This window comes from Clarias gariepinus, chromosome 19 (assembly GCF_024256425.1).
Source record: "Clarias gariepinus isolate MV-2021 ecotype Netherlands chromosome 19, CGAR_prim_01v2, whole genome shotgun sequence".
NCBI classification, from domain to species: Eukaryota; Metazoa; Chordata; class Actinopteri; order Siluriformes; family Clariidae; genus Clarias; species Clarias gariepinus.
The window spans coordinates 28406739-28427210 of NC_071118.1; the positions used below are offsets into that span (position 1 = coordinate 28406739).

The following is a 20472-nucleotide window of genomic DNA, read 5'->3' on the forward strand; positions in this document are numbered from 1 at the left end:
CACCTTACCAAGAAAATGCAAAGTGTAAACTTGTGAAACTTAAAGCTTATTTTTTTTAAATGCTTTTCCTTGTTAAACAACAACGCACAGAAAACGAATCAACACACTCCAACCAATCACAATCCAGAATTCACCAAAGATCTGATATAATAATATACGGAATGAACTTTGCACACTGTAAAGTTTTTCAAAACATTTATTAAAAAAATATATATAGAAAAAGCTAGCACATGATGCATGTCAGGGTTTAATTTAAAATATTTTAAATATGCACTTTTTCATTTGTTACTGTAGGTCATTATAGAACTTTAAATGTAATGAGAAAATTTAGATAAAAAAAAGAAATTTAGATAAAGATGGGAAAGAAAAATGGACAGTGTTTGAGACTAATTTCGAGTTAAATTATGCCTAATTATTACATTTCATTTTTCCATTTTGGTCAATAATCAGCAGAATTTTAGAAAAATATGACACTTACCAAATAAACAAGTTATTAATGAATGAAAGTACTTTATAAAAGAAAAAAAAAATAGAAATAGAAAAAATATTTAATCAATATTACTCTAAGTTGTGCTGTTGTAGTGAATATCAGCACGGCTGGGATGCGGTCACGGGCACAAGGGCGCATCGATACTGATATTTAGTACAGCAGCACTGCCTCGATGTGTGATGTTTTTTTATACAACGAGTGCACTATGTAGGGTGAATGATTCCTTGTCTCACACACCATGTAGTGCCCTTGATCAAGGGTTAGAAAGAGATTTGTGTTAGAAGCTAGTTAGCTTTGTGGATGTAAATAAAAGAACACTGATAGTTCAGAGGCGATTGAGAAGGACGTAGAAGTGATTAGTGCAGAGACGGCGTGTTGTTTAAGACGCCATAACGTTATCAGATGTGTGTTCTTACTGAAAGTGTTTATGTGACTGGGTGTGAATGTGGGTTTAGTCAGACAGCTGCTCTCTCCTCAGTACTGCGGACCGTACAGACCTACTCTCACCCACGCTGAGACACACAGTTAGTGTCATTAACCACTGGACAACATCTGGGACACGCCCAGTGCTGCTGCCATCCATTATGATCACTGGAACGTGGAAGATCTCTCGTCCAATCAAAGTGCTTGGTCAGAAATAACTGTTGTATAGTTTAGAACAGTTTCAGTTTCAAAAACAGTTTACAAGTACTGTTTCAATTGTAATGTCAGATTTTTTTTTTTATTTTTTTTTTATTATAATAATTTTATATATATATATAGGCTGAAGTGTGTGTCTGTTTTGAAGACACGGCAGTATGAAGCTTTTTGCGAGGGGAACCTGCTTTGTACAGTACATGATGCCAGGGATGCATCACACGTGTGTTGAAATGTCTTGAAATAGACTTTTAAAGTAACGTTATATGTACAGTTTAAGTTAACATATTATTACACAAACATGAAAGAAGCTGTCTATGCTCACCGCACGATTGTACACTAACCACAAGCCAAATGTAGCGAAATAAGAGTAGTGTTTCTATCTATCTATCTATCTATCTATCTATCTATCTATCTATCTATCATATGTGGGCAACTATGATTGAAACAATTTTTTTATATTGCTGGCTTTGAGTAAAGTTGTATAAACATTAAACACTCGTGGGCCTTTCATGTTGCCTAACACCTCCAGGGTTGAGTTTTTTTGCTCCGTGTGTGTATGGTGGTTGCATGTTCTGCCAGTCTGTTTCCTCCGGATATTTTGGTTTCCTCCGACAGTCCGCAGACACGCATGATTAGCATTTCAAATTGGCCGTAGTGTGTGTATGTGTGCCTGTGCCCTGTGCTGTGCCCTGAGTTCCTGGGACAGTCTGCAGGCCACCCACGACCCAGAACCCGAGCAGTATTATTATAATACAATGGCTTGGTGGAAGAGAATTTCATCAGCTGGACTTGTTTAATTTTATTACAAAATCAGAACGAGAACATCTGAGCATTTAACTTTTCCTAAATAAAATCGTACAGCCCATCAGCGCAGTAAAAGCCGTGACCGTGAACACAGATCCATCAAACAGCGTTAGCCGAAAGAATCCGCTAATAAGTGTCTGGAAGTGACGAAGAGAACACTAAAACATGCTCAGAGTGGAAAAGAGTTAGGATTTCAGAGACATTCAGGGAGAGAAGCACGTGATGATCCAGGCCGTGCTCGTAACATAATGGCGAGAACATTTCACATCCAATAAAAGGTGCCGGGCGCGATGGCACACAGGGACGCGCTCGGCTCAGACGCGCTCGGGTGAGATTTCTCCGCCTGGACCGAGCCGCGTGTTTGCTTTGGACGGGACCGAGTGTCTTCGGGGAATTTACTCCTCCGTCAGAATGTAGAGGTGTCGGGTTTGAGCTGGTCACGGAGCTAAAGCTAGACATCACTCGCAAATTCTTTTATCATAAAAAAGCAGCTGACAGCGAGAGCGAGCGCTCCAAGTCCCTCGTATCCTGGAACCCAAGTGGGCTCATTTATTATAAGTGCTTTCGCTGAGAGTCAGCTAGACGCTGAAATTACCTACGGGTCGAGCACTTTCCCATCAGCCGTGGCACCTCTTGTTTTCTTCTTTCTCTCTCTCCTCCTTCTTTTTCTTTGCAGTCTGATGTCGTGTCAGACTCGAGAGCGCAGCGTTCGGATCGAATCTGACCCTGAAATCATCATCTGACATTTTTATTTCCACGTAAAAACAACAGTCATTAGTTAGAGCAGAGAAACAGAGACTCTCTGGTTGCAATAACATTTTGATTAAGTGTGTGTGTGTGTGTTTGTGTGTGTGTGTGTGTGTGTGTGTGTGTGTGGGTGTGTGTGAGACTCAACCATCAAACACAGGGTGGTCTTTTGATGTTCCTGGGTGTCTTTATGTGTGTGTGTGTGTGTGTGTGTGTTGTGCTTCACTCTTGAGCCGATGATTTATTTTGAGTTTCTTTCTTTGATCTTATAGAATAAACTGAAAGCTGGAGACTGAGACACACTCGCCCCGTAAACACACATCTTTACCTCGTCATGTTTTTTAATCTCACTGTGACGTCGCCGTGCGCCGTGTGACACTCACCTGTGTGACGTCACCTGAGTTTAGAACCAACATGAACACGGATCATCAGTCTGAGTCGTAAAAACCCACTACAGAGGCACCAGAGCATTCAGCGTGAAAGAGAAGAAAGAAAGGAAGAAAGACTAACAAAAGAATACGGTAAAAGAAAACTAAAATAAAACAAAGATAGGAGATACAAAGAGATACATAGACGAAAAAGAAGGAGAAGAAGAGAAAGAGAAAAGACAAAAGGAAGAAAAACTAAAAATTTTACAAAGAAAAAGTGGATTAACAAAAGAAAAGAAGAAAAAGAAAAGTAGAAAGAAAAAATTTAAGAAAGAAAGATAAAAGAGAGAAAAAAACAGAAGGGGGAAAAAAGAGAGAAAAACCATGAACAAAAAATTAAGCAAGAAAGAACAAACGATAGAAAGACTAACTAAAGAGAAAAAAGACAATAGGAAAAAAACTAAAGAGAAAAAGACTAAGAAAAGTAAAGAAGTAAAATGAAAGAAACAAAGAAAGACTAACTAAATAAAGGATAAAAGAAAGAAAAAGAAAGGAAGAAAGAAAGAGGGAAAAAAGGCATGAAAAATTAACAAAGGATAGCAAAAAATAATGAGACAAAAATAAACAAAAATAAGTAGTAAATACTGAAAAGAATGAAAAGACTAACAAAAGAAAGAATGGAAGAAAAAGAAAAGCAGGGTATGCTGTAGTGAAGATGGTCTTCTTACACTGATCAGTTTCCTCTAACAGCGCCCCCTAGGTGCCGTATCTCTGTGACCACGCAGCGGCTTACCAACGACTACAGAGTCTTCGTTATTAAAAAACGAAAAACTCCGCTTTTATCCATTTATAGTCACTGTAAGATGAAAAATTAATCCTGCATAAACTCGTCTGTCGCGAAGAAATTCCATCAAACACGTTCCTCCCTGGAGAAACTGCTGTGATAGAGAATTAATCAACACCTTCTGACCAATCGAAGTGCAGAACTCAGTTGGATATCATTTCGTACATGTACAGTAAGTTAAAGAATCAGTCCCAGACGTTGTGTTCTGGAGGAAATACATCATTAATGCAGTCGCCACGGAAACCAAATCTTGCTGGAGAAAGTGTTAATAACACACGCACACGTCATCACGTGTTAACAAGATTCGAAGTCAAACCTCGTCACTTTAAATCCCTGCAAATGTACAGTATTTATATTACAATTATGTCGAGGTGTGATTTACGCGATTGTAAACGACTCCACATGGGCTCGGGTGCGTGTTCGGGTGACGTGTACGAGTCAGGAATGTGACGTCTCCATCCTGAGTAATCCCCATTTACACCTCCGTGATTTATAATCCCGCAGCGCAGCTCCGCAAATTTCACCAGGGATAATCAGCGTTTATGGAGACGGATCACGGCGCGGACGGCGAGTCTTTACTGTAATCTCCGCTTTCAAGACAAACTGTCCTGGGTTCTGCCCCAAAAACATACGAGCGCAATTAGGTTATAATTGGCAAGAAAAGTACACCAAGGTTGAATTTTACTCAGGAAACTCGAGACCTGACGGGAAATATCATCAAGTCAAAGGAGAGATGATTGACGCGCAAGTTCGATTTTAACATCTTTCTGCTTGATTTTATGCTACAGACCCACTTTCATGTTGTTCTTATGTAAAATTGTTTCAGAATGAAACAGCAAAGCTTCAGTAGACGTGTTCGCACCGCGGTCACAAACAAGTTCACACCTGAATCAAAGAAGATTCGACTGTGTTTGTTTTGTTTTGTTTACACACTGCATGTAACTGAATGAATCAAAAGCAACCAATAAATTAATTAATGAATTAATGAAAAGCTGTCTGAGGGACATAAAGAGCTGAAAAACGCCCCAGTAACTCTCTCCGTCACTGATCAGGTGTACAGAGAAAGAGACACAAAGGTCACGTGAAGAATACGGAAAGAAAGGAAGGAAGACCAACAAAAGAAGAGCGGGGAAGAAAGAAAGCAAAGAGAAAGTAAGAATAAAGGGAGAAAAAAGTAACAAAAGAGAAAAAAAGTAAGAACAAAAAAGGAAAACAGACAAAAAAGAAAGAAAAGAGTAAAGATGGTAGAAAGAACAAATTAAACATTAACAAATGAAAGAAAGATACAATCTGAAAAAAGTGTAAAGCAAGAAGGACTAACAAGAAAAAAAAAGAATATTAAAAGAAAGAAGAAAGAAAAAAAGAAAGCCCAACAAAAGAAAGGGAGAGAAAAATAAAACAAAAAAAGGAAGATTAACAAAAGAAAGAACAAGTGAATGAAAAAAAACTAACGAAAGAAAGAACAAAGGAAATACAGAAAAAATGAAGAAAATATTAACAAAAAATAAAGGAAGGAAGAAGAATTTAAATAAAAAATAACAAAAGAATGAAAGAAAGAAAGGTACTAAAGAACAGACTAATAAAAAGAAACTAGAAGTGACAGATGATGGAGGAAAAAGAAACAAACAGGAGCAGAGTGTGACTTCACATCAACACTTTTTATTTGTTTATTATTAGCTTTATATATAATTACTGTTGTTATGTGGTATGTTATTATTGCTACTGTCAGACATCAAAGAGCCTCTCTAAAACTAGATAAATAAATAAATCACAAACATAAATACGAAATAAAAAAGTATTTAAAAAGTACATTTCTACACAGAAGAATCGCGATACGTAATCCAAACAATTTTTTTAAACCCTGTTCCTACAGAAACATCAGAATGAACCGGATTTTAATTTGATTGTGAGTTGTATTTACATCTGGTGTCACTTCTAATGTAGAGCTCCGCCTTCAAACTTTAGGTCACGCCCTTTAATGAAAAGTAATGACACAAATGATTGTTTGACTCTGTGCATGTAATATTTTAGCTCTGTTAACATTTAGATATTATTATAAGCGCGTGTATAATGTTTCTTAAAACAGACATGTGTGCGTGCGTGTAAAGCAAAAGCAAGTCTCAATAGAGGTTAAAATCCATTTTCTCTCTCTCTGTCGTTATGTGTGTGCGCGTATGTAATTTGACACTGTTCCCCTTCACACACTCTCTCGCCTTTACTTTTTTTTAAAGATAAAGTGCAGGTTAAATTGTTTTATTCTTACTTTACATTTTGTGTTAATAATTTTTATGTGTTTATTTTTTGGGCTGTGGAACGAATAATTTGAGTTTCTATTAGTTCTTATGGGAAAATTCGATTTGGTTTACGAGTGTTTTGGAATCAAGCCCACTTCCAGAATGAGTTATGCTCGTAATCCAAGGTTCCACTGTAGTTTCATTCACAGACGTAATTTAATAATTTCAGTGTGTATTACAGTGTGCATGTTCGCTATTTAACTGCACAGTCTGGAGTGTGTTATCTCTCTTACACAACATCGGTTTCCCAGGGATCACAGGGTGCAAGTTTATAACAGACGACACATCACATGATTTAACAGCTCTTGATGTTGATCCAAGTGATGAGACTCCAAACAAACACTGCAGACAATTTGAGGAGTCAGATTCGAGACTTTAACTGAGCCATGTTCACGAGAACGATTAACAACTTAAACTAAAATACGAACTGCTATTTAGTTGCCTGATTTATTCATACGATGCATAATGATGCTTGCAAACTCTGTTAGCTAGTCATGTGACATACTTTTCATTATTTGTATCATGTTTCCGTGACTCCTTAATCACACGTGACGAACACGATAAAGCGCATTCTAAACTACTGTATGTGTTCACGGTGTATTATTACGTAACCTGCAGTAAACTCGATCTGCCTTGTAGGCAAAATATTTAACACGGTCGGATTAACGAGGACGTGGAGCCGAGTGAGAGCGTTTAATACTGGTTGTGATGGTTCCTCATGTGTACCAGATGCAAGTAAATCAAATTATTTTTTACGGAAAAATTGATACCAGAACTTGACATATTTCTGGCAGAATGTTATCTGTTGTCTCGGCTCCAGACTGAGGTTTTAATCATGCACACGTGATCCGATTCCATCTCGATCTCCGTCTCCGTCTCCCACTCTCCACCGTCTCCACATGCGGGCGAGCTTTTTTCAGACGTCCAAACTAAATCAGACTCCGACTCCTTCAGATTCCTCTAAACATTATGGAACGTAATCCATTTCCGCGAGGCATCTTAGCACACGTGCACTTTACGCGGTTAACACTCTCCACACATCTTGTCTAAAAGACGAGATAAGACGTCTGACGCATGAGGTGCCGCGTTCATGTAAATCCTGCTTTATCTAAACAAACCTCACACTCAGAGGATTTATGGCCAAAGCATGACAGCTGCATGTCAAGACCTGTGTGTGTGTGTGTGTGTGTGTGTGAGAGAGAGAGAGGATGATCAGGAATCTGTCAGGCCAGAGGCCAGCAGAGGAAACACTCCGTCTCCAAAACACAAGGCATTCTGGGAATAATGATTCAGGAAGAAATAAATCTCAGGCTGAAAGTTTTCTCAATATAAATTCTTGGATACCTTTTGACTTTTTTATTTTCCTGATATTTTTATTTTATCTTTGCTTTTTTGAAGGACTTCCCGTCATGGCTAAAAATATCTACGGAGATGCGGAGGGATTTGAACTGACAGCCATCACCTCCCAGTGAATGCACTTTAATCTTTTCATTCTGTGTCTTTTTTTCCTAAAAGGCTATGTTCAGTTTATAACTTCCAGTGATACTTTAGTACTTTTATGTGTGTAAACTTATACACCTGAAGGGCAGGTATTAACAAGGAACAATAAAAAAAAAAAACACTGTAGATTAAATAATAAAGATGCAGCTTTGTGTACTGAACATCGCAAGAGGAAACGCGTTTACGAGTTTGATATGGGATTCGAAGGAGCAGATTGGGGAAGACGCTAGCGACGCTGACCAGTGAAAACATGCACGCAGACCCCGAGGTGGGAATCGAACCGTCAAAGCAACAGTGCTAACCACTACGCCACCATGCCGCTAACTGGATTTAATTTGTATATAAAATTAAGTTTTACTCTATCCAGTAACCTGGAACTCTTTTTTGTTATTTTTTGAGATGCACTTGAGAAAGTCCTGGGATCTTGTGTGGTTTTAAAGAATTTGTAATTTCTTTAACAGTCCAAAAATAAATCAGAAATCAGAATCGGAAAAAAACACCTGCAATCTATAAGCTATAAATCCTCAGTTCCTCATTTATAATAAGAAGTGGAATGTGTTTATTAATATTCACTGCACCAACACGTCAGACACCAAATATTTCTCAGCTGACTCAGAGGGGAACGTGAAAAAGATGGTTTGTTCGTAGCAGGATGTGATGTCACACGTCTGGATACAGTTTAATCTCTTTATTAATACTCTCCCTTTTCTATTTGAAGCCAGTAACAACAGGAATGATGCACGACTCGCTGTAACATCACATTGTAGAAAAAAAACAAAACAAAGAAAACGAGGCTCCAGATGAGACGGGGCACCACGTGGAACTGAGGCTCGCAAGCCCGGCTGCTCCTGCTGCTGTTTTTATTGCTTTTGGATCTTTAATAGTTTACAGGAAACAGGAACAGAGAGCGAAAGCACGGAGAACAAAACAACACACGAAATAAACACACACAAGAAAATAATAAAAGCAGTTAGACTTTCTGACTCTGTGATGAGTCTGGAGCGCACGCAGACCTCCGACCCCAAGGTCACGCGTAAAGGATCAGCGAGGTATGATAGTATGTGATTTAGAGAAAGATAGAAAGAGAGACAAATAGAATGTGTGTGTGTGTGTTTATTACACCCTCCAGCTGCAGAAGCTCATGTTTGGGGAGTGAAAGCTGGGAGGAACTCGGCCAATCAGAACCAAGCGGAGACGGTTAATGAGTTGTCCCCGGGTGACCCCGCGGCTCCGACCCGCAACCTCGTGTTCTGTAGATTTTCACACAAACTGATGTTTAAACAAACTTCCGTAACAAAGAGCTGATCTACTTAAAATAAAACAAAACACCTGCAAACAGAGGGTAAGAATTGCTTCTTTCACTTACACAGAATAACACACTTTATGGATGCCTTAATGAAATGCAAAAATAAAGGCGTGGGGTCTGTGCAAATCATCCTGTTTTTAAGGACGTGTCCTTTTACGGAGACGACAGAGATCTGTTACAAAGCTCTGACACTGGAGACTCCTTCCTTCCATACTCGTTGCGTGATCATGTTCTTCATCAAATATGTATTGGTGATTCTACATATCTTCATGTCTTTATGAGGAGCGCCTTGCTCGCGTTTATTAAGGAAGGTTGTGCCGTGCGAGAGTCTCAAAGGGAACATGGTGTAGCGTCGGGATTGATGAGTGTTGTAATTAGTGTTTTTGGCGTTGTACGCGAACATCAGTGTTTTAAATGTGATGCAGCAGTTACAGGAAGCGAGCGGATGCGGGGGTCTGAAGGCAAGCTGGGGAACGATCGACGACCTGCCAGGAACGAGATAACGGTGGTCGGAAGAGGACGATTTGTGTGTGTGTGTGTGTGTGTGTGTGTGTGTGTAAGCCATATTATGACTGCGTCAGATGGAGCTCGCAGACGCGGCGCTACATTAAACATCCCTTTCAAGCCAATTATGTATTTAATACAACCTGCATATGGAGGTGTTGACAGGTGTGTCTTTAACTTGGCGCAGAACTCGTGAGCCTGTCACCTCAAACACACACACACACACACACACACACATACACGCATTAATAACACTCATAAAAGATTGCTCAGGGGTGTTACGATATGAGAGAGAGTGAAAAAGTGTGTGTGCGGGGGAGAACACATCTGTGCTCAGCACGCAAGAATGTAGTGTGTGTGTGTGTGTGTGTGTGTGTGTGTGTATGTGTTCTGATCTGAAGTGCATTATCAAGAACCTCCCTCAGAAGCACAGAAAGAACAGACGTGTTTCTAATGAGCTTCATTGAAAATTGCCCTAAAGAGAGAGAGAGAATGAGAGAGATATGCTTGTAACACACACACATACACACACACACACACACACACATGCACGATCGTTCATTATGTTGTTATTGTACAGTGTGGCTTCGTCCCAAGCTGCATAGAATAATGATAAATGGTGTATTAATACAGAACGTCACCATTAACACACACACACACACACACACACACACACACACACACAGCTATACTTCGGACTATTCCAAAGCGCTGACACTGGAGATCCTTCCATAAATGTTAAATAACCCCCCCCATTCACAGAACAATGAGTGTTGCTGTTGTAGACAATTAATCAACACCTTCTGGCCAATCAGAAACCAGAACAGAGTGGAGACCAAGTGTTTCAGAACATTAGATCCACACACACACACACACACACACACATTAGCTGAAAAAGCCTTAAACAAACACATTTCTGATACCTCGACACTTTATATAAACACACACAGCTGATTTCTACGAGCTGTGACGGCGCTACATGATATACACGTGCATTGTTCTGGAAAACGACAGCGTTCTAGTGAAAAATGTCCTGGTGGGACGGTGTAGTGTTCCCGTAGTGCAGATAATATTTATCTAGAAATGTGAAATATATGTACGAATAAAACACCCAGACTGATGCACATGACCAGGAGCAGCTGATATGACAGTGTATGCAAAGTGTAATATATAATAGTGTGTGTGTGTGTGTAGTGTAGTGTGTTAAGAGACATGGAGGAGGTCCAGATGTGAACATTGGACTCTCCAGGGACTAGAAACTGCTGAAACAGATTAGCTGAGGTTCAAAGAGGCTCAAAAAGAAACCAAGTGGACTTTTAAAACTTTCTGTTAAACTAGCACACTTGCGTGGCGTAAACACAACAAACTAAGCAGGAATTCGAATTCTTATGATAAAATGTGATGACCTGTCGATCACATTTAATGCTTTAGATCCATCATCACGTTACTGCCTTTAATTTGACCACAGAATTGTAATGCTAGTAAGGTAGCTAGCATAACTACTAAATAGTACTCAAAGTGTTTTCTGTCTCCCAGCCAGGTGGTAATTATACTGTACATCTTTTCATGATCAATATCAGTATGTATAAAGTGAGATATTAATTACTTGTTAGTTTGCTTTCATTTTAGCTCAGATTTACAGTATTTAGAACTTTATTCGATAAATGTAGTTTTACTAGTTTATCTCCTGTGCTGATCGTATCTATTAGCATTAGCCTCTCTAACAAGTCGCAAGCTAATAATCAGTTATTTACAATCGACATTTTTATTAGTACAGATTTATTTCAGGGGGGAAAAGCTAGAAAATCAGCTATCTCGCTAGCTAGTTGGCTAGTTAGCTGTGGCTAAATTTACCAACTTTGATTTTCCTAGTGTTAAACAGATGAAAAAAATCCCTTATGCTAGCAAGTTGGCATCTTTGTGCTGTGAGTCTCATTTTGTGTTAACTCCGGCTAGCTTAAAAACTATTTATTGTGTTTAATTTAGAACTACAATAGTAAGTAGTTCTGCTTGATTAGATATAACTGCTGTTGGCTAAATTTGGTAGTAGTAAGCTGTGCTAAATTGAGCTAGCAGTTTTTTACAAATATTTTTCCCTTCTTGATTCTCCTGCGAAAGTTAAATAAGTGTTTCGAGGGTTATTATTTTGCTGTGTTTACTTTACATCAGTGTGTGTGTGTGTGTGTGTGTGTGTGTGTGTGTGAATTAACTGGAGCAGTCAAAGACAAACACGGATAACTGCGTTCACTCTAAATCTAATCCGGGTAACCTGATCCCCGCCTTCATGGCTACAGAACTAAAGTGTGAAGTGAGAAAAGTCCAGGTGTTTTCACGCAAAAAAAATGACTGCAGATTAGCTTCTGGGTGATCTTCTGCTCTCATGCACTAAACAAATAAAGTCTCATTAATGCCAAGCTACTAGGTTAACCCGTACAGCCTTCAGTGTGACCTTTATCTAAAAAGTCGTGGTTATATTTGACTGAGAATTTTTATTTTTACTGTTATAATCAATATCAAAGAAAAACACAAGATAGTGTTTGCTGCTAGTTTACATAAGAAAGAAAAATGTCACTAACTGTTTATTAGTATTAGCTAGGTAAAATTACCATCAGAGTTTTTCCCAAATATTAAATTAAACAATTTTTATATAGTGCATACTAATGTTACCTAAGAAAGTTCCTACTTAATGGATAAAGTTACCTCTAGAACTGTGGGATAATGTTACTAAAGAACATTTGTGCTAAGTTACGTTAGAAGGTCACTGCTAGGAAATAAAATTACTACTCCTATTTTTAGCAAATCTTACTTATAACTGGTGGTGGAAACAGAGACAGAAACACATGGCATAGACGCGGTGTGTATGCGATGTGATTGTGATTAACAGCCTTTGATCAGTTTCCAGAGATCCTTCGGATCAGCAGGAGTGTGTAGTGTGTGTGTTTGTGTGTCAGGAGACATGAGTCAGCCCCTTGGCGACACGTTTATTTATCAAAAACACTCACGCAATCGCTATAACGCAGATCGCGCCATAACACCATAGGAAACAAGATGACACTACAGATATACATGTTATATATATATATAATGTATAAATTCACCCCAGTGTATGTTAGCGTTAAACAAAACCATGCTAATGCAGATTAGCAGTTACAGGAAATCAGAGTGAAACTTATATTGTCTCCAGGGTAGATTTTTTTTTTTTAAACCAGTCAGGCTGAGGTTTATTCTTCTTGCCATTATTTGGACAGCGAAGCAGGCGACAGGAAGAAAGAAATAAACAAACGGTGGGGTGAACGACTCGGCAGATGCCGAGCTGAGCAACAATAATAACAGGACAATGACAACCAAACTCTAGCCTTGTAGATTTTGTTGTTGTTTGTTTACCTTAGATGAATCTGCGCCCTTAATGTTTTTGACCCGAACTAAAGTTATGCATGGTTAACAAAAATGTTAAAAATGTCGCAAAGATGACACAAATACCAACTTTTATTTCAGGTTAATCAATAAGAAAAAATAGTCAGTCTAAAATAAAACACTATGTTTATGCTTAGCGTTGATCATAAAACCAAACCTTCTTGCAATGTGTGACTTTGCATAACACCACTTTGAACTGCGTGATTGTTATTGTTGCTGTTAATATTTTTTTACTTTTTATACATTTATCTGATTTATTCTGAATCCCCAAATAGAGAAAGTTGGAACCAGATGATAACAATATAGGCTACATATAAAATAACGCGTATTGCGCTTGTTTCAGTACGTTATCATTTCCATAGTGACAGCTCTTTTGTGTAAGGCGACCCGTACACATAAACAAATTACAAAAAAAAAAACCTTTATGTTCAACATTTTAAAGCTGGTAAGTGAACAACCTTTGCAGTCCTATAATTGTCTACATTTTGCGCTAATCTGGCGTACATTCGTTGCTTGCCTAGTTAGCTAGCTTATTTACCAGCAGGATCGTCTGCCTAGTCTTAGCTTCAGCAGTTACCCAATGTTTTATTAATTCATCACCGGTTTTCAAGATTTTGACCGTGTAAATTTACTCTGCTAGCTCTTTTTTATGTTAGTATAGAGAGTAGAGTTAGCATGCTAGTAAAACAGAGTGTGAAAGGGCAATTTCCGTTTTAGACATGGTGTTAATAATTACAAACAGAGAAAGTGAAGAGGAAACGAATAACTCTGGGATTATAACGCTGTTCACTTTCTCTCTGATGTGTTTTGCTATCGTTATGATGTCATGAATGTCCATCTGTGTTTAGTGTAACACAGGACACTTTCAGTATCCGTTGTTTTATAGGTCAGTTCAGTGCTTTAGTGATGCTGTGTGGCGGAATTTAATTAAACCTCACACACACACACACACACACACACAAGTTTGTTCTTCATTAGCCTTTGCAGATGCTTTGGTGTGAAAAAAGTGAAGTGTTCATAATTAAACGTGAGTCCCACCTGCCTACTGATTTATTTTATAGATTTAGATTAAAAGCTTGGTCTTAAAAACAGCATCATTAACTAATGATCAGTGCGATTTCATTTCCTCCAGCTGCTTCGTTCTGGATTATTAAACCCGAGTGTTTATCCTCAATGTGCCTGTGCATGTGAGTGGTGTGTGTGTGTGTGTGTGTGTGTGTGAGTGTAAACGTGTGTGAGCCAGTCTGTATCCCATATTATCATTAGTGCTCTACTTGTAAATCAAACTTATAGTAAAACAATATGTAGAAGTAATAAAACCGCACTGTGTGGTCGTGTTTGCTGCATTCGCTTGTATTTATTTTATAGAAACTTTTAATATTTTTAAAATTATCTTTATATTTTACTCTTTTTATTATAAGCTCTCCTTCCAAAAAATCAAACAAGAAACATTTGTATAGTACATTATTGGTGGATTTAATGAGACCCCACAGGTTTTGTACATTTCACTGTGTGTGTGTGTGTGTGTGTGTGTGTGTGTGTGTGCATGGGCGCATGTGTGTGCTCATCCACCTCCTAGTGGTCTTAACCTCCGAACACTTCTCCAGTGGTTGTTCCTGTTTCTATTTACCATCTATATAAATAAAACAAAGGTTTTTTATCTGTACATTGGTAAGAACTCGCTCTTTCAGTGATATCGTTACGTTTCATAAACTGGAGGACCAGAAACCAGTCTCAGAAAAAGTCTGTATGTCTGTATGTCTGTCCAGCTGAACAGAATTTAATGAAACTTTGACAGTCCTTCAGTATTTCCATCTATGCCATAAGTCAAATCAAAATGTTGAGTAGAAGGGACATTATGAGCATGTTATGAGGGAGTGTAAGATACTCCTTAGATAAACCTTACAAGAAGTGATTTCTTCATATAAATAAGTTAGACAGAGAGTTCTGCCGTACTAAAAGACAGACAGACAGACGTGGGCTTCAACCTGAAATAATAATAATAATAATAATAATAATAATATCACTGATTACATTAAAGATCAGCAGATTATTTGTAGATTTAACCTTAAACTATTTTTAAAAACTCTTTACCTGTCAACTATGCGTATTAACGCTAATGTAAACTGTATCATAAATACTGAACAAGGAATTTAATTGTGGGCGAGTCTAATAACAGTGCAGGCCATTGATTGGTCACTTTTTAACAAACTCATCCTGATTGGGGATGATAATGATGATGATGATGATGATGGTCTGTGATGAGAATGACGTCAGTGGTTTATCTTTAAATCACGGGTTTATCTTTTAATACAATCGTTCTAATATAATATTATTTCTATACAAGAGATGACTTATTGTATTTGCTCACTACTTAGGATTTCTCTCTCCATGACAAAAGTATTGGCACTTTCAGCCATCTTAATCTGTGGCCAAATCCAATATGGCTTCCTATTCAGGGCAGTTGCTCGCTACAGATATAGATAATAATATAATACGTAGTGTCTCTTATTTTCTGTACAAAATAGCACAAAATCAGAATTCTACATTTAATCCATCCTTTCTTATTTGACATCATATAAGAAGAGCCCTGCTGTTCTCTGGAGGGGCGTGGCTCAGCAGTAGCTCATTTACATAGACACTGAAATGGTTTGTTTGGGAAAGGAGCGAAAGAAAGGGAGTTGAGGTATGAAATATGCAGTAACTGAGGGATATTTCATCTAGCGCATTATCACACACACACACACACACACACACACAGTTTGGGCGGGCTCTGAGACCTGTGTTTACTTATGCACAAGAAATAATAAAAGTTGGCTTTAACTGAAGCCAAATCCAAAACGCTTTCCGTTCACTGTGGTTGTTTTAGGCTCGATGTAGGTTCACTCCATTTGAGAACCTTTTTTTTTTTTTTTTTTGTCTTTGTGGTTTAGCAACATCTGAAAATATTCTTACCCAAATTCATGTTAAGTGTTACTGTGTTAAAAGTATTAGCACCCTCAGAACACCTCTCCTTTAGGTCTCTTTTGTCATTGAGTGATTAATTAGGCTGAAGTGTTCATCACGGGTGTGTAACGCCTCCAGGACGTCAGGTGGATAAAAAGAAAGAAATCTTTTTGTGTGTTTCTAGTCAGGGAAACATACGGCAGTCCTTCATCCTTGCAAGAGTGAATAATGAGACGGTTGTGGCCTGTGTTATTAGTCTAACTGCTTGGGTTTTACATTCCAGCCACAACACAAACCCGATCTATACCGTATGGTATCCCGCGACTGGTCACATGACCAGAATTGATTTATTTCACCGTGAGCCTGAGTGGATGTGTTGAACGTCTAAAGGTCACACACACACACACACACACACACTCACTCTCTCTCTCCCCCACTTAAACACACACACACACACACACACACACACACACACTGACAGCTAAAGTTAAAACAGCACGTCACACAGTTTAATTCCTCACCCTGAGCAGAATGTGAGTCTGACAGGCCTCTGAACAGGAGGATCAGGTGGAACACAGATTTATGATGCTATGTGACACGCCCTTTGTGTGTGTGTGTGTGATTTAGGATTTATGGCTTGCAGGAATGTCAGGGGACATAAAACCGTCCCATAATTTTCCTCCAATGTATCGGACCACCAACGCAGCGGCACGTTACTGTAATACTGTATATTATCTCGTAATATTCTTTTAGAAACAGTGTAAATCTTTTCTAATTAAAAAACCAGATTCATGTCACATACACGTCAAAGCTTCACACACTTCCTGACCAATAACTGTTAGACCTCTAGAGCTGTAAATCCGATTCAGTTTGATTTTTTCAATTTTTTAAAATTTTTTCAATTAGTTGCTATACTGCTATGTTATTTAAAGCAATAAAACTACTAAAAGGATCTAATCTGGCCCTCTGAGTGGCGCAGTGGTAAGGTGCTCGTCCTATCATTCGGAGATCGCGAGTTCGGTTCCCGGGTGATGCTGTTACCTCTCACGGCCGGAGGTCTAGCGAGAGCTGATTGGCCGAGCTCTCTCAGAGGGGAGGGGTGAGAGGTATTTAGTGCTTCCACATTAATCACTGCTCTACAGCCAATCAGGGGCGTCTGTGAGCTCACGCAAGCGGAAGGAGTGTGTTACGCCGCCCCAACAGTGCATGAGCGAGCAGTTTAAAAAGCTGCAGTCAGCTGGCGTCATGTGGTTCGGAGGAAACAAGTGATAGACTGCTTCCATTTCAAAGTGTACTTCACAGGGTGCTCCCTACTCCGTTTGAAGGGAACACTCTGACGTCACTTCCTCCTGCGTTACCACGGTAACATTAGCCCCCTGGATACCCTCAGAAATCTGAAAATTTCACACTACGGACACTAAATATTAAATATTTATTAAAACAAAATCTAATATCATTATAAAATATACTATTGAAACGTGTATAGCTAGTAAATAAATTATTGATTAATTATAATTTTTAATAAGATTACAGCTTACTAGCCTATATAATACTAAAGATTTCCTGATTAAATAAAAATGTAAATTCTTGTGTCCTTTTAATATGATGTCATCCTCGATAATAATGATAATAAATATATAAATCCTTTTTCGAGCTCCATTTTTTTTACACTCCAGCGAGACGCAATGACTGATGGGAATTTTTTCATTCCTTGTTCGGTGAAGTGAACACCTGTTGTTCACTTGTTCCCTACACTGTTCGCAGTTCCCTTTGAACTGAACATTATCGCTCCCTGCGGTTTAGGATCACACTTAACTTTTTGACTGAACACTCTGTGAAGCATACCTTACAGGGTACTTCAGGCTGAGTGGAACGCACTATAGTCTTCGGCCCCGTCCGACTGCGTGGTAGTAGCTTAATGTGGAGCGCCCCCTAGTGACGGGGAGGAATTGGACACGACTAAATAAGGGAGAAAATCAGGGTAAAAATGCTAATTAATGCTAAAATGCTGTTTAAATGTTGATTGCTTAAAGTCATGTCTAATGCAAAGCGATAATATCTTAGATTGGCAGGATAATCTACTGTGCCACACTCCGGTCCAGTAGGTGGCAGTAAAGCCTCTCGCACATAAAACCTCTTAATGTTCTTAACTGTACCGAAATAATCAAAAGGTGTGAATCAATTCTAACTTACACAGAATTTCCCCTGAACAAATTTGACTAAAAACAAACATAGAAGACACCAAACGTATTTCTGCTTTATTAAAGTAATAAATAAATGTATTGTTTATAAAATAATGCAGAAATTTTCTGTGATTTCATTGCTAAGGAAAGCAGGCCGTGGTTTGCAGGAGAGGCTGATCCAGCGCTCAGCCTCATGTACTGTACGTTCTCATGCATTTAATACTGTTCTTGAATGTCAGAGTCAGAATATTCGTATTTCAAGTCTAACCGGAACCAGTGATGAAATTTCTGGTGAATGAAGCAATAAAAAAGTGATTGACATTTACAATAAGACTTGAGACTCTTAGCTGAAGTAAAACATCGGAATGGTGCAGACGTTTTAAACATCGAGGATGACGATCCTGGCTTGTGAACATCGCGCAAGTTGTAAACTTAAGCCTGATCCTTGAAAATCGACAGATACTTCATCGCCAACTTGTTGAAGAGACACATCTGCCTGTGGGAACAGTACACACACTCCTTCACCAACACCACTATCACGTTATAGGAACTTTCCTGGGAGTTATTGCCACATCCTGCGTACAGTCCTGACCTCGCTCCAAGACATTTCCACAGGGAATTCAGTGTATCAGACAGGCAGTCGGATCACAGAGAACTTTCTACCTTGATGGTGTCCAAGCACTAGTGAAACACTCGGATAAGTTGTATTAGTGTATCAGGGGATTATATGGGGAAATAACAGGAGTTTTTACAAGCAAAAGTCCCACTTTGACTCGAACACCATTTGTATTCATGTTTTTGAATGTGAAAGAAAGTGGAGAAAAAGTTTGTCATGCCTGTTTGTTCCTGTGTTTCTGGTACACGCTGTCTGAAAAGCCTTCAGGTGAAATATTTCCCAATAAAAACCATGTTGTGATACATTTCTCTGACTCATGTTGCTCTAATGTCGTCCTCCTGGTTGCGTGTGAGGTTCAGATTTCTGTGCAGTGGAGATTTATGCGGATTGATTTATCATAAAACACCACGCCAAACTGGCAGGACTGTTTATTCCCGTCTGTTATAATCATTCCGGGTGGGAGGAGTCGCTCAGTTCAGGTTATTTTGGTTTGCAGAAATCTGTCAGTGATTTTACTCACATGACTCAAACCTAGCCGGTCGATGCTCGCTAGTGTGAAGCTCAGAGGTGAGAGAAATACTTATGTTGTGTTTTGTCGTCCTTAAACTCAATGGAAGGTGTGAACTTCATCTGTCTGAATATTACACATACTGTATATATTACTACATTATAGTGTGAAATGTATTATAAACATATCACTTCAGCGCGGGTAACTGAACATGTGTTTTCATCCTGCAATCGTTTTAAAGGTTTAATAATATTATTAAGAAGAAGAAGAAGAAATAATAATTTAGCAACAAATAAAAAAAATCTATCGCAATTGGCGTGACCCACAAAGGACGAATGAACCAGTTTAGGACATTCTGTTCATGTGGTTAATTATTTAACCATACCAGCATGACCCCTAGTGTTTTATTCCTTATATTTTATTATAATCTTCTATATCATTACGAATGTTTTTCTAAGTGGACTGCATTCAGGAGATAATCCTGTTATGTGATTTTTTTTTATAAACCCCAGCAGAGTTTGATAAAATGTTGGATCGGTGTCGCATTGTGTAAAAGTGAGTCACAACAGGCTCTGTCCAAGACACACAAACACACACACACGCACACACACATGCATTTCACATTAACATGGTTTGGGAAAGTTCTTTAAGAACACTTTTGCTCAGTTTAGGTCAAAATGTGAACACGAAGGTTTAAGCAAACCATCTTTCTGTTACACACCTGATGCTCGGCTCCACACCCTGAAACAACCCTCAGTGCCATGCTGTGATAGGAAAATAATCAGCGACTGGGTGGCGTGATGAAGAAGAAGAAGAAGCCGGACTCTTTTCACTTTGAAGTTGATCAGATTCCTGCAATAACATTTCCTTTGAGTTTTTTATTTCTTCTTATTATTTAATACCTGCATTTATAATGTGAAGTATTAACTAAAGCATGACATCATTCATCACTTTTATCCATTTTTAGCTATCTTAATGTTGACAGCCCCGTCTCCTCTTCTTGTTTATGTTAATGCAGCTTTAAACACTTGTTCCTTTACTAACCTTGATTAACTTAACATAGCTAGAGATTTATATCTGACACTGGAGACTCCTTAGATAAATGTTAAACAGACATGGTATTTTAATCCATTTTTGTAGAATGAGCTGTTACTTTAGAAACAAATAAACAATAAAGTATTAGAACGAGTAATTTAAAGGGCGTCTATTATGCAGGATACGCATTAGTCATGTTTAGACATTTAGACACGCGTCTCAAGTGTGTGTGCAAACAAATCTATTTTTCCATTTTTGTATTGGCTTTGGGGTT

At 38.5% G+C, this 20472-nt stretch overlaps 1 protein-coding gene across 1 annotated transcript in view; it reads left to right on the forward strand.

The window, feature by feature from the left end:
* Positions 1 to 20472, forward strand: part of ccbe1 (collagen and calcium binding EGF domains 1) — a 77439-nt gene that overhangs the window by 36847 nt on the left and 20120 nt on the right. The gene's annotated exons all lie outside the window — the stretch shown is intronic.